This window comes from Chionomys nivalis, chromosome X (assembly GCF_950005125.1).
Source record: "Chionomys nivalis chromosome X, mChiNiv1.1, whole genome shotgun sequence".
NCBI lineage: Eukaryota > Metazoa > Chordata > Mammalia > Rodentia > Cricetidae > Chionomys > Chionomys nivalis.
Genome location: NC_080112.1, coordinates 9,917,410 through 9,943,208, shown reverse-complemented (window position 1 = coordinate 9,943,208; position 25,799 = coordinate 9,917,410). Strand labels below are relative to the sequence as shown.

General features: G+C 38.7%; 1 pseudogene; it reads right to left on the bottom strand.

The window, feature by feature from the left end:
- Positions 1 to 20,099: 20,099 nt before the first annotated feature.
- Positions 20,100 to 21,657, bottom strand: LOC130868051 (band 4.1-like protein 5; annotated as a pseudogene).
- Positions 21,658 to 25,799: the final 4,142 nt, after the last annotated feature.

Below are 25,799 nucleotides of genomic sequence, written 5' to 3'. Positions count from 1 at the left end.
TGTTATTTGTGATTAAATTGTGTGTAGTGAGGAGCGGCGGGCTGCGTACCTGGCACGCGGCTGCCCGCATGCCTAGCTTATGACCCGAAATAATTACACAGAAACTGTATTCTTTTAAACACTGCCTGGCCCATTAGTTCCAGCCTCTTATTGGTTAATTCTCACATCTCAATTAGCCCATTTCTAATAATCTGTGTAACATCACAAGGTGGCTTCCCAGGAAAGATCTTAACCTGCATCTGTCTGGAGTGAGAGAATCATGGCGAATGCTCTGACTCAGCTTCTTTCTCTCAGCATTCTGTTCTGTCTACTCTGCCTACCTAATTTTCTGTCCTATTAAAGGGCCAAGGCAGTCTCTTTATTTAACCAATGAAATTAACACAAAACAGAAGACTCTCTCCCATCATTTCCCTTTTTTCTGTTTAAACAAAAAAGAAAGGCTTTCAATTTAACATAGTAAGATTACATATAAGAAAACAATTATCAAGCAAGAATTACAGTTACAATATTTATATATACTTCATCTTTTATCATAACTAAGTAAAACTATAACTATAACTAACCATTCTTCAACTCCATCAAAGACTCCAGAAGGATATAATATTACCTAAGCAAACAAGAAATAAGAAAACTCTAGAAATGACAGAGACATCTCGCTTCCTGGACAGTCACCCAAATTTCCTCTGTACCATTGGGGCATTCATCTTCAGCCTACAGGCCCATAGTTTCCAGCAGACATTTCCATAAAGCAGGAAATTCCAAAGACAGTTCAGTCACTTTCTGCTGTTGTCCTGCAGAATGTCTCACAGACTCTTTCATGAATCAGGAACCCCAAAAGACAATCTCACCTTTAGGCAAGTTCAGCAGTCCTCTCTCTGCGGGTTCTCTGTGTCCAGTTTATGCAACAGTCCAGGCAAGAGCAGTTTCTTGCCCAAATGGCTATCAAACACCATAAGGTGCCTCTTCAATGCCCATATTCTTCTTGAAGAAGATTGGTGCTGCCAGGAGCAGACGTGTCTTATTGTCATGAAAAATACTAAGTTATTTAAACATTAAATGTCATATTCTGTAGTCTTTGAAGGATATGAAGAATGTCTATCTAAAATATATCTATGCACATCCAGAAAATCTAACTAACATAATGACAAGCTTGACTATTATCAATGATTATCCATTAACAACCTATATACATTGCAATTTTACAAGAACTACACAATCACAATACCTTAATTAATATCAGAAATACATATACATATAACAAGATTGACCTTAAATTTATATCAATAAAGTCAAATCCATACCAATGCAAATTATTCATATCTCTGTCATATCCCCCTTTAAATGTAAAAGAACATTTATAAACAATATTTTTTCTCTCGAAACGGCTTCCTGCTGAATGGGAGCGCTGTTATTCAGGTCTTTCATGGTATAACCTGTGTGCTAGATGCATCTCAGTCAGCAGTTGAGTGAAGTACTTTTCTGAAGGTGTTCACAGCAACCCTTCAGGAGGGCGTGGTCCATCATACCATATTGGGATAGAGGAAATCCACAGGGTCTCATCCTCTGTGAAAACAAAAGAAGAAACTCCTTTCCAAAGCATCATGTTCATTGATCCAAATTTTAAAGTCAAGGTATTTTCAAAATATCTATGTTGGATTCGTTCTTTGGCATTAATAAACAAATATCTTTTAGCAGCTGTTGCTCCTTCCTCAGCATTCAAACAATTCAAAGAGAGCACAATAGCATACAGTATTAAAATTCTCTGTGTATTTTCCATCTTTGTGTGGCTTTATTTTAACTCTATTTCATTTATTTTTACTTTTATTTTTTGAGTCAGGTTCTCTGTATATCTTTATCCTGGAATAACTCTGTAGACCAGGCTGTCCTTGAACTCTCAGAGATCCATCTGTCTCTGCCTCCCAGGCATTGTGATTAAAGGTGTGTCCTACCACACCTTGAAGTCACAGAGGTAAATCTCCTTCTGCCTCCCAAATGTTAGGATTAAAGGTGTGTACTACCACACCCAACTACTCTCTTTCTTCCTTTTTTTTTACTTTAAGAACTTTAACTTTTGGCCTGAATATATTTTTAACACAATGTAAATCATTTAAAGGTTTTTTGGTTTTGTATTTGAATCTCTCTTTACTGTATATCTCTCTTTTTCTGACCACACAATCCTTTAAATTACTGAGAAATATGGGTAGGCTTTGCCAGCTAGATCCAGCCCATTCCTTTGCATTGCAGCCTCATGGCGGAGGTACCAGCTGTAGCCATTTTTATTGCCACAACTCTATGGCATTTCAAGGTCCTTGCTAGCAAACAAGCTACAACACTCAAATGCTCTCTCTGTAACTGACCTCCTGCCTCAAAGAGTCAGAGTTTGCCCTGGCAGGAGGGCCCACAAAGCCACCATTTTAAAATAACTCAGCTTTTTTTCCTGCTACTGCTGAAAACAAACAAGCATTCAGTCGGCTTTTATGAACACCATTTAAGTGTTTCGTGGCAGGACCTCTTAAGAGCTGCAGGGTTTTGCAGCTAAAGCTGAGTCAGGAAGCCTCTCTTAGATGACAGTGCTTGCTTGCCTCTAGCAAGCAGAGCAGACCCAAGAAATTGCTGCTATCAAGAAAACATGCTTTACTCTATTCTTTCCCAAACCTTCTCAGGCTTTTTGTGGATGTAGTTATCCACGTGGGCACCATTCTATAGAAGGAGCTGCGGGCTGCCTTCCACCCAGCTCCCGGCTGCCTGGCTAGCTTATGCACCAAAATAATGACACACAAACTGTATTCATATAAACACTGCTTGGCCCATTTCTATTAATGTGTGTAGCACCACGAGGTGCGCTTACCAGGAAAATTCTAGCCTACGTCCATCCTGGGTCGGAGCTTCATCACGTCTGCCTCAGAGAGGAGAGCTATGGAAGTTGAGCTCATTTCCTCTTCCTCCCAGCATTCTGTTCTGTTTACTCCATACGCCTATATTCTAACCTATCAGGTCAAGCAGTTTCTTTATTAATTAACCAATGACCTTCCTCCATCAAGAAGGTATATTCTTTCCTATTTGGGTGGAATGTTCTATAGATGTCTGGTAAGTCCATTTGATTCATTACCTCCATTAATTCTCTTATCTCTGTTAGGTTTCTGTCTGATTGACCTGTACATTAGTGAGAGAGGAGTGTTGAAGTCTCCTACTATTAGTGTGTGTGGTTTGATGACTGCCTTGAGTTTTAGTAATGCTTCTTTTACATAAGTGGGTGCTTTTATATTAGGGGCATAGATATTCAGGATCGAGACTTCATCCTGATGAATTGTTCCTGTTATGAGTATAAAATGTCCCTGTCCATCTCTTCTGATTGATTTTAGTTTGAAGTCAATTTTGTTAGAAATTAGTATGGCCACACGTGCTTGTTTCTTAGGTCCATTTGCTTGATTAGCCTTTTCCCATCCCTTTACTCTGAGTAGAAGCCTGTCTTTGTGGTTGATGTGTGTTTCTTGTAAACAGCAGAATGTTGGATCCTGTTTCTCTTAGCATGTGCCTTTTTATAGGTGAATTGAGTCCATTGATATTAAATGATATTAATAAGCAGTGTTTGTTAACTCTGGTCATTTTTTTGGTTGTAGAGTTTGTGTGTTTTCCTTCCTCGAGTTGTGCTGGTAAAGGTTCACTAGATGTCTGAGTTATTGTGGGCATTGTTGGACTCCTTGGTTTGTGATTTTCCTTCTATTACTTTCTGTAAGGCTGGATTTGTGGCTACATATTGTTTAAATTTGTTTTGATCCTGGAAAATTTTGTTTTCTCCATTTATAGTGAATTAAAGCTTGGCTGGATATAGTAGTCTGGGCTTGCATCCATGGTCTCTTAGTTTCTGCAGTACATTTATCCAGGACCTGCTGGCTTTCATGGTTTCCATAGAAAAGTCAGGTGTAAGACTGATACGTTTACCTTTATAAATAACTTGACAGTTTTCCTTTGCAACTCTTAATATTCTTTCTTTATTCTGTATGTTTTGATTATTATATGGCAAGGGGATGGTTTCTTTTTGATCCAGTCTATTCGGTGTTCTGTATGCTTCTTGAACCTTCATAATAATATCTTTCTTTAGGTTGGGAAAGTTTTCTTCTATAATTTTATTAAATATATTTTCTGGGCCATTGAGCTGTACTTCTCCTTCTTCTACCCCTATTATTCTTAGGTATGGTCTTTTTATTGTGTCCCAGATTTTGTGAATGTTTTGTGATGAAAGATTGTTGTATTTGCTGTTTTCTTAATCAGTGCGTTTCTCTTCTACATGGTGTCTTCAGAATCTGAGAGTCTTTCTTCTATTTCTTGTATTCTGTTGGTTATGCTTGTTTCTGTAGTCTTTATTCATTTACCTAGATTTTCCATATCCAGCCAGTCCTCAGTTTGTGTTTTCTTCCTTGCCTCCATTTCAGTTTTCAAGTCTTGAACTGTTTCTATTATCTGTTTGAATTTTTTCCCTTGGTTTCCTATGATATCATTTATGGATTTATTCAGTTCTTCAAATTTTTTGTTATTCTTCTCATTCATTTCTTTAAGGGAGTTTTTCACCTCCTGTTTCAGGGCCTCTATCACTTTCATAAAGTCAATTTTTTTCTACTTCTTCTTGATTAAGGTGTTCATGTCCTCCTGTTGTAAGTTCACTGGGTTCAGGCGGTTTCATGTTGTTTTTCAGATTGTTGGGTGGATTCTTGCATTGGCGCCTGCCCATCTCTTCCTCCGAATGTTTCCCTATGGATCTTCTTTTACAGGATCAGGCAGATCTCCTTCCCACTGATGGATCTTCTGGTACCAAGATCAGGTCTTCTTGCTGGCCAGGTAGCTCACAAACAAAAGGCCTACCTTGCTTGCTGCAGGCAGGCTATTGACAAAAAGGGACTTCTGCCCGCCTGGTTACACTCACGACTTGGTCCCAACACCCAAAGAGGCTGAGCTGGGTGATGTTCTGGTCCTGAAGAGGGGAGGGAGGCAGAAGAGAAGAGTGTTCTGGATGCAAGATGGATGGGGTAGGAAGAGAGAGGCAGTAGCCAGGGATTATAGGCCCTGCAGGAAGACCAGGAAGTATAGGATGGTGAGGAATGTCTGTGCTCCATGTCCCAGGCTGCTGCTGTGGGTCGGGAACTCACTCACCGCACTAATGGCTCTTCTGGCACTGAGATCAGGTCTCCTTGTTGGCCAGATAGCTTGCAAACAAAAGGCCTATTTTGCTTGCTGCAGGCAGGCTATTGAGACAAAGGGACTCCTGCCCGCCTGGTTGCCCTCATGACTCGGTCCCAGCACCAATACACATATTCTTAATGCGATGTTTTCTTCCAATAGCTTCTCAGAGTGTTCACCCTCTCCTCTTTCCAGCCCTCATGAATCAATACTTTAAAAGCTCATTTGTATGAAACTTAAAGTTACTCCACAGGATTAAAGAGTTGACTCAGCAGTTAAGAATACTTATTGCCCTTGCAAACAATCATGATAAGTTCTAGCTAACTGTGTGTAACTCCAGTTCCAGAGGATTTGATGCCCTCTTCTGGCCTCTGGGGATACCACATGCACATGGTAGATGAACATACTTGCAAGCAAAAGCACCCCCACACATATAATAAAAAATACATAATTTTTTAAACTTATTCAACACATTTCCTGGAGAGGGACTGATAAAATAAAACAATGAACATAAAAGAGTTGTGCTAAAGCTATAGCTCAGTTGGGACAACTCTTGCTTTGTATATATGAAGTACTGGGTAATAAATGTGGTGACAAAACACATATAATAGTTTTTGTATAATGTTTCTCTAAAAGAACCATAGATCTGTAATTATATTGAAGACATTGTTTTTTTCCAGTTCAGTACTCATCCTTTATCATTTTTCTTGGTTATAGCAATATTGGTTTTCTCATTGCTATGACAATACCTGACAGAAAGCAATTTAAGAACAGAAGGCTTTACTTTGACTCATAGTTTGAGAACGTGCTTCCTAAAGGTAGGGAAGTCATAGTGCATGGAACTTGAGGCAGCTCCTTTTTATTAGGTTATATTAAATTATATACATTATATTATTATACAATATTATATCATATAATTATTATATTATAAATCTCCAATTTATTCAGACTGGTTTCTAAATCATAGAACATGTACTGTCCACACAGAAGTTTTTCCACTTCAGTCAAATCTTTCTGGAAATGTCCTCATAGGCAAATAATGGTATTTTTATCCTAAATGATTCTAAACACAGATAACTTTGTTTGTATTTACATTTTCCCTTTGTATATTGAAAACATGCTGTGTTTATGTCCTTTCCATTAGAAATGTATTATCTAAAGTTATACATATAGTCCTGCTTTTTCTCATATTATGGGAATCACATGATTATTACTTTGTGGTTTACAAAATTTGGCTTTAATTTTATGTCTAGCAGTATCTTAGTACAGAAATTTCTGCTATCTCCCTCAGGGTTTCTGTTTTCTGATAACCGTTGTGTATTAATTTCTCATCTGAGAAATACTTATGCTTTGCTGAGAGCATCAGTTTAGCCTGAAAAGCCACAGAGGCTAGTGCCCTAATTGCATATAGCAGGAATGTCCTCCTCACCATTACAAATCCCAGTGGGGATTAACAACGTTCTACTTTTATCTTTTTGTGCCTTGTCAGTAAAATTTTGGTATTACTCAATTTCAGTTTCACAGAGTTCTGCCTTTCAGATCCAATACTCATAATGAAGTAGTTTAAAAACAGTGTGCCAATCTCCACCTTTCACCTCTGTTTCTGTTTGACCTCTAGAAGTGCCTCTTATTTTTCCCAATGCCAGCTGTAAGTTTTAGAAAGAAGTTTGTCTCCATTCTTGTTTCTCTTCTTATAGTTTATATTATTTTTTGTAGAAGAGTTGCCAAGTTACCTAATACATATGTTCAGAGGAAAATTAGTAAGACCTTCTTCACAGTTATTCTCAAAATATGACAATTTCAGTAAGATTAATTAGAAAATAAAATATTATTTAAAAGGGAAACTTTTGCCTCACTCCATCTTCTTCTCAAATATGAGTCTACTCACAGGGCTAACAATTCAAGAAATTATTCTAATGAATGCCTTAAATTCAAAGAAGTGAATCATGACATATAAATCGACATAGAAGTGTAAAGAAAGTAGAAAATTCTACCTTCATTTCCCCCATTGAGACCAATTTATAACATCCACAAAGTATCCTGTTTCAATGTGTCTCATGCATGCATTAAGTAGGAGATAGTTGTGCAGAATCTCAATATGATAAAGAAAAAAAATAATTTAAGATACTTACACCTCTACAATAGTATTTAAATATCAGGAGCAAAAACCACACAAAATATTTCTAATAAATCCTCAGAGTGGTAATGAAGTACAGAATGCACTACCTATAAATATCCTGGCCTTTGAAAGAAGTACAGAAGCAATATCTGTTTGATCTCCCACCTTCATTTCAAACATGTCATAAGATGGTCACTTAAGACAACCTTTCATATACACTGATGAAAGTAACATGCTTGGAACAGAAGATACCAGAATACACAGAAGAATATGAACAAATAATCTCATATCCATCTAGTTTATTTTTGATTACTCATACTTATCCCTACCTACCTCTTTCTGCTGTGTCGCGGCCCCCCTCGTCCAGCAAGGATGACGCGACCACCGGAGCTCTTCTCACTGCAGTTTTATTCCAGGACTTTATTCACAATTGTAAAATCTCTCTCGCTCTCTCTCTCTCTCTCTCTCTCTCTCTCTCTCTCTCTCTCTCTCTCCAGCTCTTAAGTAGGCCTGGGCCGCCAACCTCAGATTGCCAGGTGGGCACTGCCCATAGGTCCACGCATATGCAAGCAGCTGACAGTCATTGCATGATAATAGCATAAGTCAGGCTTTAGCCATAGGAGTTGATTATCACAGAGAGCACTCGCTTTCGGGATCGCGGAGGGCGGGAGCCAGCACCATTAGGTGCGACTCCACGCAGCTCTCTACACATAGCCATCAGGTATGACTCCACACGGCTCTCTACAGTTCCCCCTTTTTGTTTTGAAAAGCAACAGGTAAGAGTAGAGGTCTGATCTCTGTTAAAAATGGAACATGTGCTAGTGTCCGTCCAGGTGTCATCCACCCAGCGAACACTAGACCTGTCCTGTGTCTTTTTACAGAGGTGGGAGCTGGACACCAACCCACATGCAATCAGACTCGCTCTTCTTGAGGCTGATGTATGCTTACCTCAAGTGCAGTGCGCAAGCCTCGCATCCTGTGCTCGCTTCTATCTCTTTTAAGATAGCCAAACTTGGGGAGACTGTCCTGCTTCAATGGCCGTGAAGGCCTGAATGATCATAACTGCATTGCAATGCTGTGAAACCCTTATGTGACAGATGCACCACAGGCATACCAGGGAGGCAAGCACCATTAAGCCTGTTAGGGCTCCTACTCCCGCCCACTCCTTCAGATGATCCATGGAGTGATCCAGGAGGATAGTCCTTCTGCCAGGCTGGCATCCATGCGTGTGGAATCTGCAGTCGCAATCTTCATCCGCAGCTTTTCCAGTTTTCGAATTCACCAGACCAATTACCTAAAAGATATCTAGACAATTCTTTAGACAGATTAGCTGCATGGGTTAATCTTTCATACTGAATGCTGGTCACACACAGCCCTGGATGGATAGAAATGTCTGACAGACTAGGGTATGGACTTGCCTCTCTTAACATACCCCAGCTGCCATACCCCCGTGGCACATTCATTCTTGTCAGCTGAGTGCATGGAAGACACCTTCTCCTCGTGTACCTCTTTGGCTTCCCTAGCAGCTCAGCTGATCCTGCTTCTGCTAAGTGACCATATGCTGCATTCTCATGGGTTGTCTGATCTTACACAGGATTTAAAGATAAAGGCCCATAACAGGTGTTGAGATTGCCAGCAGTAGGGTTCCCAATCACCATTAGACCCAACCTCCCATTTGGGCTATGGTATTCTACCAACCCTTTGGCTAAAACAGTACCCACAGGTACCTGCTCTTACAATAGGGCAGTCTCTTGATTTAAATTCGCTCTGTCGCAGACTCTTCAGCAGCGTGCAGAGCCTAAAACTGCCATAACCTTTTCCTTGCCCTGCAGCTACGCTGCGTTCTCGGGCAGCCCAGTGGGGTCTGTGCTCCAGCTTGTCTCAGCTCCAGCACTTGTTGCATTTGCTGATACTCTTAGCACTGCTGTGGCATCCGCCAGACTAGGCACCGACTGCTGAGGCAATGTGCCTTCCACCACAGCCACCTAGCAAAGCTCTGCTCCAGCTGCCTTTCTGCCCCAGCTGCATTCGTTCTGGGTCCAGACTGGTGCACGGAGTGGAGCGGAACTCAGGAAAGCAGGCTTGCTGCTCTGCAACCATTGAAGGGTCTCCACTTACACGTTTTAGGGAATTTGGGCGTTGTCAATCTGTCTGGCTACTTCCTGCTGAGCGGGGACGTTGCATTTTTACTGCCATTTTCAGCCTCGTTTGGACGCAGGTCACGGCAGCGAATGGGGAGAGGCAGAGACTCTACCTCCCCACCGAGCTGGAAGGTGGAGGTCTGGCAGCGCAGAACAGCCCTGGTTGTGCTGCGCTTCTATGCCCTGAGGCACACGCTGGGAGTGGCCTAGCGTTCTGGCCTTGTCTCTCTCTTCAAGGCAGGTCCTGGGTGTTTGCAGCTTCACAGACCCTCAGAGCTCCTTGGCCTTGGAGCTGCAGCTGCTCACTCTCCACTGCAAACTCAGGAGGTCTCGGTAATTCAAACCACATGAATCTAACTCCCTTCCTTAGCGTACCTTGTTCTGCAGCAAAATTCAGATCTCTACCAAGCTTGACCCAGGATGACACATTAAGATTGCCAGAGACGGCAAACCAAGGAGCAATTGTGTCACATTCAGTCAAAAACCTTTCCAATGCGCTCCTTAACAGCTTGTTAAGAGCCAGAAAAATCAAGTGTGATGTTGAAGCGCCCATTCTAAAATCCCATTCTTTTATTTTCACTTTAAACCGTCCACTTTGGTCGTGGCTCTCACTTTGATCCGTCTGCTATAGTCACAGCTCTCATTACCCCCACTCTCCCTTCTACCGGCAAAGAGTGGAAAACCTGCTTTTTTCGCGGATCCCCAGTCTTTACCTGAGGATTATCCGGTGCACCCCCTGACTGCAGCAAGTTCTGGGCTCCACGGAGAGAGGTTTGGAGGATCCCCGTACGCGGCACCACTTGTCCCCGTACAGGCCACCAACTGTCGCGGCCCCCCTCGTCCAGCAAGGATGACGCGACCACCGGAGCTCTTCTCACTGCAGTTTTATTCCAGGACTTTATTCACAATTGTAAAATCTCTCTCTCCTCCCTTTCTCCTCTCTCCTCTCTCTCCTTCTCCTTCTCCTTCTCTCCAGCTCTTAAGTAGGCCTGGGCCGCCAACCTCAGATTGCCAGGTGGGCACTGCCCATAGGTCCACGCATATGCAAGCAGCTGACAGTCATTGCATGATAATAGCATAAGTCAGGCTTTAGCCATAGGAGTTGATTATCACAGAGAGCACTCGCTTTCGGGATCGCGGAGGGCGGGAGCCAGCACCATTAGGTGCGACTCCACGCAGCTCTCTACACATAGCCATCAGGTATGACTCCACACGGCTCTCTACACTGCTGCAGTAAGGTGTATAGCTAGCAACTACCTGCCTACTGGTGTGTGGCCTCATAGACTATTTACCTGGATGCAGAAGCCCTTCCGGCTCCTTTCTCTCTGCTTCTCCCTGGGCCCTGTTTGCTGTTCGGTTTGCTTTGGATCTGATCTTCATCCATCATTCAAGCAGAGAATCCTGACTGTAAGTTTTACCTTTTAATAAACATCAGTCTATTTCTTATTTCTGAGCTAGTATGTGATTCCTTTTTTATAAGTGTCCAATCTCTCTGCCTTCACTTGGTGCCATGTGGGTTTGAACTTCCCACCCAGGCTGGAGGTTGAGTCCTCCCACTGCCCAGACAGATTTGCTTTTGCCTGAAAAGTATTTTTTTTATAACATACCTGTCCCAAGGGAGTTTGCAGTGTGAGAGCATCAGTTTATTTCAAGGATGTGTTAGCCTCGCAATGTAAGCCAGGAGATGATGTGCTGCATTGCGAAAGGGATTTTGCTTTTGTTTCCACAGGAGATGAAAAATTGTGGATACCATCAAAATTAATAAAGGTTTGGTTTTAAGTGAAGAAACCTCTTGGAAAGGAAAAATGACAGCTCATCCACAATTATGATAATCATACAGGTGGTAAGAAAAACTTATAGGGTGGGGACAGGGTTCTGTTCTTATTTCTGTAGGAAAACACTCATCTTCAAAAACTTCAAGGGACCCTGGATGTTTCAATACTGACAGATGGAAACAATTACTACCCAATAAGGATAAACAAGAAAATCAAACATGTTCCCTAAGTAAAAAAGTTTATATATATATATATATATATGTATATATATATATATATATATATATATAGAGAGAGAGAGAGAGAGAGAGAGACAGAGAGAGTGAGAGAGAGACAGAGACAGAGACAAAGAGACAGAGACAGAGAGACAGAGAGAGCTGGTTTTGGAGTTGGACACAGGCTCAGTCCCTCCCTAATTCTAAGCCTGTTTTTAAGAGAAAAACCCAGAGTTTTTGTCTCATGTCAAAAGCCATGATATGGGACAGAATGAAAATGAATTTAGAAAACATCTTTACTTTTCTTCATATCTATTTTTGTCTTCATCATGCCTTTCATTGAATATATATATATATATATGTGTGTGTGTGTGTGTCTGTATATGTCTATATAAATAATGTTTAAGTTTTCCACAATGAACAATGAATTTTCCTGCAATAACTTTTGAAGTTTCCAGGAACAAGATGGGGCCCCACAACAATAATTCCACCTGGTTGATAAGATGTCATGATACTGTTAACGCTATTACAAGACCTGTTTTTGGTACCAGTTGCACAAGATGGTTCCAACTTGATTAGCTGAAATGGTGGACATCTTTTACATCATTCTGGTCAGACTTCCACAAAATACTCAGAGACTACTTGTAATCTTACCAGACATTGATCTTGAAATTTAACTATCATTTTACTCTCATAGGATCTCCTTGAAAGAACGTCGTCCTATAGTGATAAGAGCAGCGGGCTATGTTCCTGGCACCTGGCCGCCCGCATGACTTTACCTGAAATAATTACATGGAAATTGTATTCTTTTAAACACTGCTTGGCCCATTAGCTCCAGCCTCTTATTGGCTAGCTCTTACATATTGATCTAACTTATTTCTAATATTCGGTGTATCACCACGAGCTGGCTTACCAGGAAAGATCTTAACCTGCTTCTGTCTGGAGTGGGAGAATCATGGCGACTCACTGACTGGGCTTCTTTCTCCCAGCATTCTGTTCTGTTTACTCTGCCTATCTAAATTCTACCCTATCGGAGGCCAAGCAGTTTCTTTAGTATATAACCAATGAAAGCAACAGATAGAAAGATGACCCTCCTCCATCATTTCCCCTTTTTCTGTTTAAACAAAAAAGAAGGCTTTCATTTTAACATAGTAAAATTACATATAACAAAACAGTTATAAAGCAAGAATTACAGTTACAATATTTATATCTATTTTATCTTTTATCATAACTAAGGAAAACTATAATTATCTATCCATTCTTCAACTCCATCAAAGACTCCAGAAGGATATAATATTACCTAAGTAAACAAGAAATAAGAAACTTCAAACTCTAGAAATGACAGAGACATCTTGCTGCCTGGACAGTCAACCAAAGTTCTTTTGTATCATTGGGGCATCCGTCTTGAGCCTTCAGGCCCATAGTATCCAGCAGACTCTTCATGAAGCAGGAAATTTCAAAGAAAGTTCAGTCATTTTCTGCTGTGTTCTGCAGAATGTCTCGCAGACTCTTTCATGAGTCAGGAACCCCAAAAGATCATCTCACCTTTAGGAAAGTTTAGCAGTCCTCTCTCTGTGGGTTCTTTGTGTCCAGTTTATGCAACAGTCCAGGCAAGTGCAGTTTCTTGCCCAAATGGCTATCAAACTCCATAAGGAGCCTTTTCCATGCCCATCTTCCTCTTGAAGTAGATTGGTGCTGCCAGGAGCAGATGTGTATCATTGTCATGAAAAGCCCTAAGTTATTAAAATATTTTAAATGCCATATTCTGCAGTCTTTGAAAGATATGAAGAATGCCTATCTAAAATATATCTATGCACATTTAGAAAATCTAACATGACTACAAGCTTGACTATTATTGATGATTATTCATTAACAACCTATATATGTTACATTTTTAAATGAACTACATAATCACAATACCTTAATCAATATCAGAAATACATATACATATAACAAAATTGACCTTAAAATCTATACCAATGCAAATTATTCATATCTATATCATATCCCCCTTTAAATGTAAAAGAATATTTATAAACCATATTTGGGAACATGGGCGCAGTTTTTCTCTCCAAACTGCTTCCTGCTGAATGGGGGCGCTGTTATTCAGATCTTTCGTGGTGTAACCTGTGTGCCAGGATCATCTCGGTCAGCAGTTGAGTGAAGTAATTTTCTGAAGGTGTTCACAGCAATCTTTCAGGAGGGCATGGTCTATCATACCATATTAGGATAGAAGCAATCCAAAGAGTCTCATCCTCTGTGAAAACAAAAGAAGACCCTCTCCAAAGCATCATATCCTTAGACCCAAATTCTGAAGTCATAATACCCTTATGATATCCATTCTGATTTAGCTTGGCAGCCAATATAATGAAATGTCTCTCTATATTTAGCTCCTTTACAGTCAAAAATTTTAAAGAAAACACAATAATGCAAAGAATCCAGACTCTCTGTGAATTTTCCATTTTTAAGTGGCTTATGTTTCTTTATTTCTTTTAATCTATAACTATCTGTACTCTGTCTCTTTAAAGACTTTACTTTTTGTTTTAAAACCATTAACTTTATTCTCTATATTATTTTTCTTCTGTCTCCCAAGCCTACGTACATTCATCCAACACTGTGACTCATTTAGTGGTCTTTTATGTCTGAATCTGTTTTATTGTGACCTGTAAATTTTTTACTATCCAGGAGCATTTCTTAAAATGTTAAGTACTTCTTAAAAACTTAAGTTTCACCACGTACAAGTAATACGGTACTGCCTGTGTCCTGCCCAGTCTAAACCTTAACTGTGCTATTATTATGTTAATTACGGTAGTTCCTGCCTGAGACCAGCACATTTCAGCATGGTGGAGCTGAGCCACTCCTGCCTCAGAGCCATTTGGTGCCCCTGAGCCTCACACAGTTCCAGGCATACAGCAGTCCACATAGCCATCAAGCAAGCTGTAGCACATTACTCCAAATGCTCCATTTAAAAGCTCTGTCTCCTGCAGGAGCCAGACAGAGATCGCGATGGCAGCACAGCCCAGAAAGCCGGCATTTTAAAACAGCCAGTTTTTTTCTGCTGCTGACTCAGGACAATTTCTCTGTGCAGCACGCAACCCAGAAACAGCAAAAAACTGTCTTAAATTCTCTCTGTCTCCTTTTAAGCCCTCTCAGGTTTTATGTGGAGTTCATTATTACGTTGGGTCCCATTCTGTAGTGATAAGAGTAGCGGGCTACATTCCTGGCACCCGGCCACCCGCACGGCTAGCTTTACACCCAAAATGATTACACGGAAATTATATTCTTTTAAACAGTGCTTGGCCCATTAGCTCCAGCCTCTTATTGGCTAGCTCTTACATATTGATCTAACCTATTTCTAATATTCTGTGTAGCACCACGAGCTGGCTTACCAGGAAAGATCTTAACCTGCTTCTGTCTGGAGTGGGAGAATCATGGCGACTCACTGACTGGGCTTCTTTCTCCCAGCATTCTGTTCTGTTTACTCTGCCTATCTAAATTCTACCCTATCAGAGGCCAAGCAGTTTCTTTATTATATAACCAATGAAAGCAACAGATAGAAAGATGACCCTCCTCCATCATCATCCCTATGACAGCTGGAAGTAATTCTAGAATATGACATCCCCTCTCCCAGCTAAGTTTGTCCTCAGGCTTAGGGACATCATTTAGGGGTTGATTAAAATTGGTGTACAGTTGAGGGTTGGAGGAGTAATTTTATAAGCTCATGGATCTTTGTTTTTAAAGAGAGAAAATTGGATGATAGGATAATAGATTGGTATTTGTGAGTTATTGTTTGTAGACAATCACATTGGTATAGATTCTTGTATATGGATACAAAGTTAAATTATGAAAGGAGGTGGGAGGTCCTTGGACTTCCCAAAGGGCAGGTAACCCTGACTGCTCTTTGGGCTGATGAGGGAGAGGGACTTGATTGGGGGAGGGGGAGGGAAATGGGAGGCGGTGGCGGGGAGGAGGCAGAAATCTTTAATAAATAAATAAAATAAAAAAAATAATAAATAACATTAGCAGATAAAAAAGTTAAATTATATTGAATATTGTATGATGCATGCTTCTACCACTGTTTACAACATTTTATGTGTGTATATATATATATATATATATATATATATATATACCATATTGCAGCATACATTTCCACCTCTGATTGAAATGCTTATATATTGTTTATGTATTGATATATATATATATATATATATATATATATTTACCATATTGAAGTGTACATTTTCACCTCTGATCAAGATACTTATACATTGTTTACATTTGGAGGTTATTGTCCTCATTTATTGCACAGTTGTTTATTGTCTTAGTCTGTAGTTAGAAAGGTATTAAAAATTATAGATCAATAGTCATCTATGTTTGTCCTATTTATAGTTAGACTAATCAGGTTCTTTAGATACATAGAAAATATATTCTGTATAGAAAAATAATCTTCAACCTCTTCAAAGAGCTGTAAAAATGGCATTTAATTTAACTTAGATTTCTGTGGTAGTGAGACAAAATCGCTCCTGGCAACACTGATCTACTCCCGAGAGAATGTTGAACACCAAAGATACTCCAGTTTGAGCTTTTCTTCTTCTTGACAAACCAGCCTTTGGGCAAGGAACTGCCCATACCTCAACTATTGACAAAATACATAGTATCCAAAAATGGATAAGCAGGACTGTCAAATCTTGCCAAGACAGGGTAAGATAGTTTTGGAAATTTTCTTGCCTTTAAAAATAATCTGTCAGTTATTCTAGGCCTTAGCCAAAGTTGGTTGCTTCAACATTTCAAATGTGATTTTGGGTGATTGCCCAGGTAGCAAGTTGTCTCTATGATTTGTGGCATGTTTTGGAATTTGTTTGATTGCACTTCCTAATTACTCAGGTAACATTATTTCCCTTCTCAGATCTTTGATGAGGTTGAAGACTAGATGAATATAGTGACTTTCCTCTCATGTCTTGGCCAAGTTATTTATTATATAAGACTTAAGCTAGTTAGAATAGGATATTTGTTCTTATTGTATATAATTTTGTAATAGGATTAGAACTCTCTTATTTAAACAAAAGGGGGAGGTGCTGTGGGAAGGTGTATAGCTAGCAACTACCCACCTACTGGGGCATGACCTCATAGACTATTTACCTGGATGCAGAAGCTCATCCGGCCCCTTCCTTTCTGCTTCCCCCTGGGGCGTATGCTGTTTGGTTTGCTTTGGATATGATCTTCATCCATCATACAAGCAGAGAGTACTGACTTTGTAAGTTTTACCTTGTAATAAACACTGTTCTATTTCTTATTTCTGTGTTAGCATGGGATTCCTTTTTTTATAAGGTCTGATCTTTCCGCCTTTATCTTCCCCACCAATTTTGAGCATAAAAACACACAGAGTTCTCTATTTTTTTAGGTTCTTATTTCTGAAGTTCTCCAGTCACATAAAATTGAAAGGAAATTGTATGATTTCCTCCTATTAATCATGTGCTTATTCAGTCTTCAGTCATCAAATCAGCATGGACAAGAATACTATTTCTTTTCTCCACAGTATTTATCATTGTCTTATAATGACCTTTACTTATTGCTAATTATCTACTAAATAGAAATTTGTGTATTGCTTTCTCTTTCAGAAAGAAAGCCTTTATTGGTACAAGCATATATAGTATTTTTGTAATGTGTAAAAAAACCTGCTAGGCACACCAAATTATTATTATTAGAATCCATTTTGAGGTAATAGTTTCACAAATGTGATGGTTGTTGGTGGGGAGTATATGACTTTCAGTTTTCAGTGGCATATGTCTGAAATTTAATTGATTTTTCAAAAAAAATGAACCCCCTGATGTTTTACTTCTTGGGACAAAATTGAGTTTTCTATAATTGTCAATAAGTTAATATAAAAGCCTTTTAAAGTGTTATGTTCAGTGTCTTTGTTGTCAAAAAATCCAGTGTATGATATAAGTCAGTGTATAAGGAAATTTTGGGCATAATGGGTACAGAGAAGGGTCATGACTGCTTTATCCTGCACATAAATTAATTCCATTTACTATGTGATAATAAGCAGGCCAAAATAATACAAGTGACATTCTTCAATTCATAGTGTTGTTTTTATTGTTTTTCTTTATTTTTTTATTTTTCCGTTCAAATATTTACACTTCCTTCCCTCCTCGCAATCCCCTCCCACTTCCCCATTCCCCCTTCTCCCTCCCCCTCCCTGCTTGAGAGAGGGCAGGGAACCCTGCCTTGTGGGAAGTCCAAGCCCCCCCCCTACATCCAGGCTTAGGGAGCTGTGCATCCTATAGACCAGGGTCCAAAAAAGTCAGAACATATAGTAGAAACAAGTCCCAGTGCCTTTATCAATAGCTTCTCAGTCAGCCCCCATTGTCAGCCACAATCACAGAGTCCTGTTTGATCACTTGCTTGTTCAGACCCACTCCAGCTAGATTTGGTGAGGTCCCATTAAAACAGGCACACTGCCTCAGTTGTTGGACCAACCCCTCGCTGTCCTGACTTCCTTGCTCATCTTCTCCCTCCTTTTGCTCTTCAACTGAACCTTAGGAGCTCAGTCCATTGCTCTGATGAGGGTCTCTGTCTCTATCTCCATCCATCAACAGATGAAGATTCTATGGTGATATTTGAGATAATCATCAGTGTGATAGTGGGGCAAAGACAGTTCAGGCACCCTCTTCTCTGCTGTCCAAGGACCTAGCTGGGACAGGTCTGTGGACACCTGGGATCCCCTCTAGAGCCAAGTCTCTTGCCAACCCTAAAATGGATCCCTTAATCTAGGTATCTTCTTCCCTGCTCCTATATCTGCCCTTCCTCCATCTCCACCCTCCCACTCCCCCAAGCTCTTGCCAATCCTTCCGTTATCCCTTCCCTCTCCCCTCTCCCCTTCCCCCAACCTCACCCCCACTCCTGCCCCACCCCATGCTCACAACTTTTGCCCATCAATCTTATTTGCTTCCAATTTCCAGGAGGATCTATATGTTTTTCTTTGGGTTCACCTTGTTATTTGGCTTCTCTGGGCTTGTGTCCTTGGTTTATGGCTAGAGTCCACAAATGAGTGAGTACATACCATATTCATCTTTTTGGGTCTGGGTTATCTCACTCAGGATAGTGTTTTCTATTTTCATCCATTTGCATGCAAAATTCAAGATGTCTTTTTTTTTTAACAACTGAGTAGTACTCTAATGCTTATATAGCGTATATATTCCACACTTTCTTTATCCATTCTTTTTTTTAAATATTTAGTAACTATAATCTAAGCAAAATGGAACCAGAAAAACAAACCTCAGAGGGCCATACAATTAGTGCCTATTTAAAGCACACTATATAATGATTGTCTTAAAGGTTGGGCTATCTAACTCTTACTCAGGATTGTTAATATTTTGAACATTCATCCCATATCTATCTATAACAAATTTAGGCAATTATCCCCTTATATGATGATAAAGCAGATGAAGACTTGCCCAGATTTCATGCTTTAAATGTTTTGATTTACATATTTGTCTTCTACCAACAAGCCCTATTATATCTGCATCAGGAACCTGAAGTTGTCTTCCTTGCCCAGCTGGGAGAACCTGTAGGAAGAAGCCAACTTCTGAAGTAAGCAGGACCAGTAAACAATAGGTTGGTTATTAAAAAGCTTCATTAGTTCAAAGTATCAACAGTTCTCAATATAAATCTTCAAATTTCTTCTTACATAAAGTTCAGAAACTTTTTCAAAATTTAAAATATCTGTAAGAAGAAACCCTGCTTCTTTACAGTAGTGTCTCAATCATCAGAAATGTACTCTACCACCTAGTTTGTCTCCAGTGAATTAAACCAAAAAGCTTAAATGAATTACATTGCAAGGTTCAAAAAAGACTAAAAGTGTGAAATATATGCAACTCATCTAAAAATGGTACCCTTTTGACTTCAGAACTTTATTTTATGGCTATGTAAGGCCAGATTAGGAAGGTGTTACATACCTGAGTGATTTGTCAAGGATTTTCAATGAGAAAAAAAAAAGTTACAGGCAAAGAAAGTTTTCCGTTTTGTATTTGGTATAACCACTAGCTAGTAATGTAACCATTCAGTCTTATCTCTACACAAATCATACCGTTATTGTAGTTTCTAGACCTGCGGTAACAAAATATGTTTATTAAAAATAAAGTATAGTAAAGTATTATTACAACCACAGGTACTTAGGGAAACTAAGGCATGGATCACTTTAGAATGCAGTATGTGAGAACGGTATCACTACAGCACCACAAAAGGCTGGGACACCATGACTGATCATGGCTCCTTTTGGGTGTGCTTTCTTGCATCTTATTTTTTAAATTCTGTCTACTCAGTTGACATGTGGGAGGATGACAACCGACAATTTACCATAAACACAACATCCTAAGAGATTCTCCGAGTGACGCGTTGAATGTTAAAATTCTGAACACCCTTCCCAAGGCCACAGTGGTACGCATCCCCTTTCAACACAGTAGTAACACCTGCCATCACCAGTGACAACTTACAGCTCCTTCCGATCCCCTTCCCTTCCACAGAAGTCAATTACAGCACTGTATAACTAGTGACTCGGTATGAAAAAAATTGTCTCCAATACTCCCAATGGAATCAATCTTCTATAAACATCACAAAACACATTATCAACCTGGATGGCAGAGTCGCATGGCCTAAAATGTGTAACAGTTCATATCTCGGTCATGGCTGCACGGCCAGAAAAATGAGCATCCTGGTGGGTTCCTGCATTCTTCATATTGTGCTCATGAACAAAGTCAGTGTAGTTTCTGTGTGCAGTCTGGAGTTGGGGCAAGGCCCTTGTGCTCCACTGGTTTCCACCTCGCTGACAGCAGTCCCAGGTAGCAGAGGTCTGTCCCTGTTGTTGCTGGGACACTCCCAACATAGAAATGTTTGGAATCCATTTCCTGTCCTGTTGGTTTGCTGCAGAATTCTGCAGAAAATTATCTATCTCCACCAGCACAGGACCAGATATTGAGAAAGGGATCACAGGCACAGGAGACCTCACACCCCAAGCCTGTTGGGAGTCATTTTTCTGGGTTGAAGTATTATGAACACCAAGATCTTCAGGTTTTCTTGTGCTTGCTTTCATTTGTAGGATCTGCTGGGAGTATCGCTTGGGCCTTCTTTCAAAGGAGGTCGATCTTCTTGCTTTGTTAGTTTTTGTGGTCTGATATTCAGTTTTTCCACTGTATCTAAATCATGGTCCTAGGCGAATGAATCCCGATGAATGAGAACTCTTTTGGACAGGTCCTCGGAGACAGAAGAAGGCATGGTGCTCCACTGCACATTTCCATAAGTGTTTGCAGGCCTTTGGATGATCCAGTCTAAAGACAAAGGTGTGCTCTTGTTCTTTTCCCTGATTGTCATCTTCCACAACCACCGGAGTTAATTTATTCTTCTTTAAATCTAATCTGGTTATCTTGGGCCAGAAAAACAAGCCGATTTTGGTTTCTCCTTCAATAACAAGAACTCTTGTTGGAGTTAGTCCTAAATTCTAGTCATTTCCATCTCTAGCCTTGATCACGTGCATATCAACTCCATACATTTCTAGCCATTTGGCTTTATTCAGATAATTGGTTTCAGCTTGTGCTGGTGTCTGACCTCTGTATTCCTTCCATTTCTCAAAAATAGCCAGCTCCATCTCTTCGGTCAATGGGCAGAAATCTGAACTCGGAGACAAGTTCAGGACTATGTTTAGCAAGATCATAGTCGCCAAGCTCAGCTTTCAGATTATAAACAGTCAACTGAATGGCTGTATCAAAGGGACACTCTAATTTCCCACTGAGAATATCTTGTTTTAACTGCAGAACAAATAAATATCAGGTTAGCTCCTCACGAAGATTGTTTGGTTCCGAAGAATAAAACTTAACCAGAAGATAAAGACAGTACGGTGAGCCAATTTTTACTTGCTTTTTGATGCTTTTTGTACCATCCAACCAATGAGCTGCTTGGGCTGAATCCATGAATCTCAGACCAAAATAGTCACTTTCAATCAAGTCCAGGTGATACATAATTTGATCGAACAGCTCCTGTCCTTTGGTTTTTTTCGGCAAGCCCACATTAACATCTGTGCCATCCAGAAGGGACACCCTGCATGTGATGATGGACTTGGCATCTCCAGCTGCAGGAATGTGTGTGGCAGCACGCTGTGGCTCTCTGAGTCACTCCCTCTCAGCATGTTTATGCATAGACTGGCAGCCAAGCGTTCTTCTCAGGAAGCTCAGCATTTCTGCTACTTTACTGGGGGATGAAGACCTTGTAGCGACCGAGACCACAACAACAGGTGCGCGCGACCTTTGGGGACAGACGCCCAGCCAGCCCGACAGAAGGACGGGTCCTCTTTATCCATTCTTTAATCCTGTACATAAAACTAATTCCATTTACTATGTGATAAAATGGCCAAAATAATACAAGTGACATTCTTCAATTCATAGTGTTGTTTTTATTGTTTTTCCTTACTTTTTCTTTATGGTTGGGTTATGGATGAAAGCAAAGTCTTGATGACGGTGGTTAAGTGCTATAGCACCGAAATATACATAGCCCCACAGTTTCAGTAAGTGCTGTATTTTCTAACTCTGAATTGAGCTTTTTGTTCAATGACAGCTGTTCTAATCTCCAACAAACTGAATTCAATGAAGAATTGCAATACATTGCACCAAATTTATTTAATTTAGCAGTTGTATTGTGTAGAAAGAATTTGAGCATGGTTGATGACAATTTATGACATGACCTCAAGATCTGAATAAAGCCATGGCTCAGAAAACAAGTCATAGAAAAATTCAGTAAAATGTATCAAGTTGGATATTCTAGAATAATTTCTATCATGGGTCAGTATGTATTTTCAAAAACTAAACTTATTCTCTTAGTTACTTAAAATCAACGTATTAAAGCAACATGACTAAATGGCATAACAACAAATTTATTATCTCACAGATCTAAAATTAGATTCCTGCAGTAAAAGGATAAGCATGTACCCCTGAAGGCTCTAGTTAAGATTTCAGATACCCACTCCTAATTTTGTTTCTGCTTTCTTATTTAGGCAACTGTGACCAAGCTTTTTTTCTCTTTCCTTGCCAACATCTGTTGGGAGATAATCGCACAGAAATTTGTATTATCTGAAATACTGTTTGGCCAATAGTTTAAGCATATTTCTGGCTAACTTTTATATCCTAGACTAACCCATTTCCATTAATCTGTGTATTGTCACATGTCTGTGGCTTACTGGGTAAAGTTCTGTCCAATATCTGTCTCCGGTGGTGATACATGGCTTCTTCCTGACTCTGACTACTCTTTCTATATCTTCTGTTAAGCCATTTTCCAAAAGCAGCTTCTTTATTAACCAATAAAAGAAACACATATACAGAAGGACTTCCCACACTAAACATCCTAATCCGCATTAATGTCATCGGAGAAATCTTAATTAAAACAGAAAAATCCTTATTTACAAACCAGAATCTGAGTAGGTATGTTTTTCTTTTGGGAGGTGAGACATGATTCAACCAGTATATTTTTTAATAAAGGCATTATAATACTGGCTATAGTGAATTCAACAAACTTTTTTTCACTATTATAATTACCCATACTATATTACCTTTCATTTGTGTTTCTATTTTCTCATCTTATAGTATGTACAGATGGACAATCCATACATTTTCTCATTGAATTATTTTAGCAAATCTACAGATGGGTAATGTAAATATTAAAATTACATATTGTGCAGATAATTCTGGACCCATAAATTATTTGCTAATATTTAAAGATGTACAAAATAGATGCTTTAATGAAAGTGATATCAGAAAACAGACTAATATTATTATATAGAAATGTATTTCAAATAGAGTGGGTTATCTGTCCTTCTGAAGTTCAAGTTTTCTGGATTAATAGATCATTTCTAATATTTTTGTCTTTTATTTTTAACTTTTTTATCATTTATTCATTAATATTGTACATTATGGTACTAACCACTAATAAATAATTTTATTTAATTCTATAAGCATTTGTAAATCCAACCTGTGTATAACACAAAGTATAGTATGTATTATTAATTTTTATTTATTTTTTATGGATGTCAGTAGGTGGGTAGAAGAGGAATTGGATTTAAAATCTTTACTGTCTTTTGGTACTTTTTTCCTTATTGATAGTCATTAGTCATTAAATGGTTTCTTTTAAGAACTGCCTCCAGAAATAAAAAATGATGTTATACTTGTAGATGAAAACTACACTGTAGAACTAAAATGACAGTATGCATATGGAAACTAAAAAATCTTGTAGTCTGCAGTAGATTTGACTGCTTCTTTATGAAACCCTGCAGAGTGGAGCCTGTAATGAAATTACAGATAGTCTGTTAGCCATAGAATCTATCATGTAGGGTGATGGCACAAGACTAAATGATAAATTGTTAACATCATGCTATAATCAATATGTAAAACATTCAATTCAGAAATGTTTGCCTTAAATATACCAACAGAAATACATAAACATATTGTAGATTCAATCTCTTTTTTCCTCCCAATGGAGAATATTTTTAAAATAAATAATGCAAATGATTTTATGATAAACTTGCATTTAATTCTATTTCTTTGGACTTAAATAAGTAAATTATGATTTATATGAAAATACAGAGCATCTATAAATTTGAGCATCTTTTGAACTTCTGCAAGTTTCAATAATTTATTTAAACATTTCCTGGTTTATTATTATAGATGTTAAAACTCACAAGCTGATGAATCTAATAGGTAGACTGGCAACTATATGCGATCAGGAACCTAGCTTTCATGCACTATACTGGCAAAAACACCCTCCGAATTCACCCATGTACACCAACTTGATATAATTTCCAAATTCATAGTTTAAGAATTTTTGTGTCCACAACTATTACCAGATATTCCACTAAGTTGCTACCTATTTTCTCTCTGATAAATGAAAGATGTGTCTGCTGACCTAGCCCACACCCAGGAGGTTAATAAAGCTTATTCAAATATACTGTATTACCCAGAAAATTCAAAGTACCAGGAGCTTCACGTCAGAAACAAAATCTAACTCTTGTTCTCTTATTCCAAAGAAAACTATAAAAAACTTAACAATTTATTTTTAAGAAGTGACAGAGAAATAGTTCTTTATTATGTTACACTGTTAAATGAGTGTGCATCTTTTATGCTATTAGTTCTATATATGCACTGTATAGTTTGGGACCTATAATTAACAATACTGTGTTGTTAATGCTAACTTTTAAGACAATATACTTTATATTGTATTCTTACCATAAAAATAATCAAGCACAGCATATTGGATTAAAGACAACAAAAGGAAACACAAAGCTTTGAATATGTCTATTATTTTATTTTGATGATGAAAGTTTGCATATGTCTAAACATCAAATTTTAAATATAAAAATGCATTAATACTTGTCATTCAAATATGTCATACTATAACTGTCATAAAACAAAATGCAAAAATGCAATCAGGTTTTCTCTATCCATGTGTTCCAACTTACTTAACGTCAGATGTTGCTATTATGAATATTTTAAAATATTATTTGAATGATCAAATTTATGTTATTTAAGGTATTGTCATTTTCTAAATAGGATACTTTAAAAACCTGACAATTTTTATAGACATTTACTAAAAGATTCATATGAAATATTTAGGAAAAGGCTGCCTAACTTGAAGTTTCAAGGAATTTTGGCTCTCCAGCCAAGAATGTTGTGGGACACACTATAACTGTTTCACTTTCTACACTGACAAATGCTCAAAATATCAAAAAGCTACATTTGACTTTCAGTCCTCTTCAACATCCTCCTATGGTGGTAACTGTGCTTGTGACAAGTTACTTACAAAGGGACCTAATTAATATTTAGAAGCTGTTTGCAATGGTGGGAGCCAACAGGACACTAATGTGATGATCCCTTTACTGTCTTTTATCTGCTGTGAATTTACTCGTATTACTGTCTCCAAAAATGTTGAAGGTATTTTGTCTGTCTAGTTGAATATAAAGCTTGCTTAATTGAAGTAATACACACACACACAAATATATATATATATATATATATATATATATATATATATATATGAAAGAAGAGGTAGTGAATTCAAGAGGGGGTGATGTGGGGACATAGGAGGAATTGGAGGTGGTGAAAAATGATACAAATGCAGCATGCTCATATATGAAATCCTAAAAATTTAAAGAGCTTTTTAGTTTTATGAGGTCTCATTTGCTAATTGTTGCCTCACAGGATGGGACCACAGACATGCCAAAAAAAATGTGAAGAAGAAAGCAGCAGAAGTTTGAGAAATCTGGGAAGATATTCCTGCCTTCATGAGAGAAAAAGTACTAAGACAAATTGATGAATATTTGAGTACTGGGGAGCTT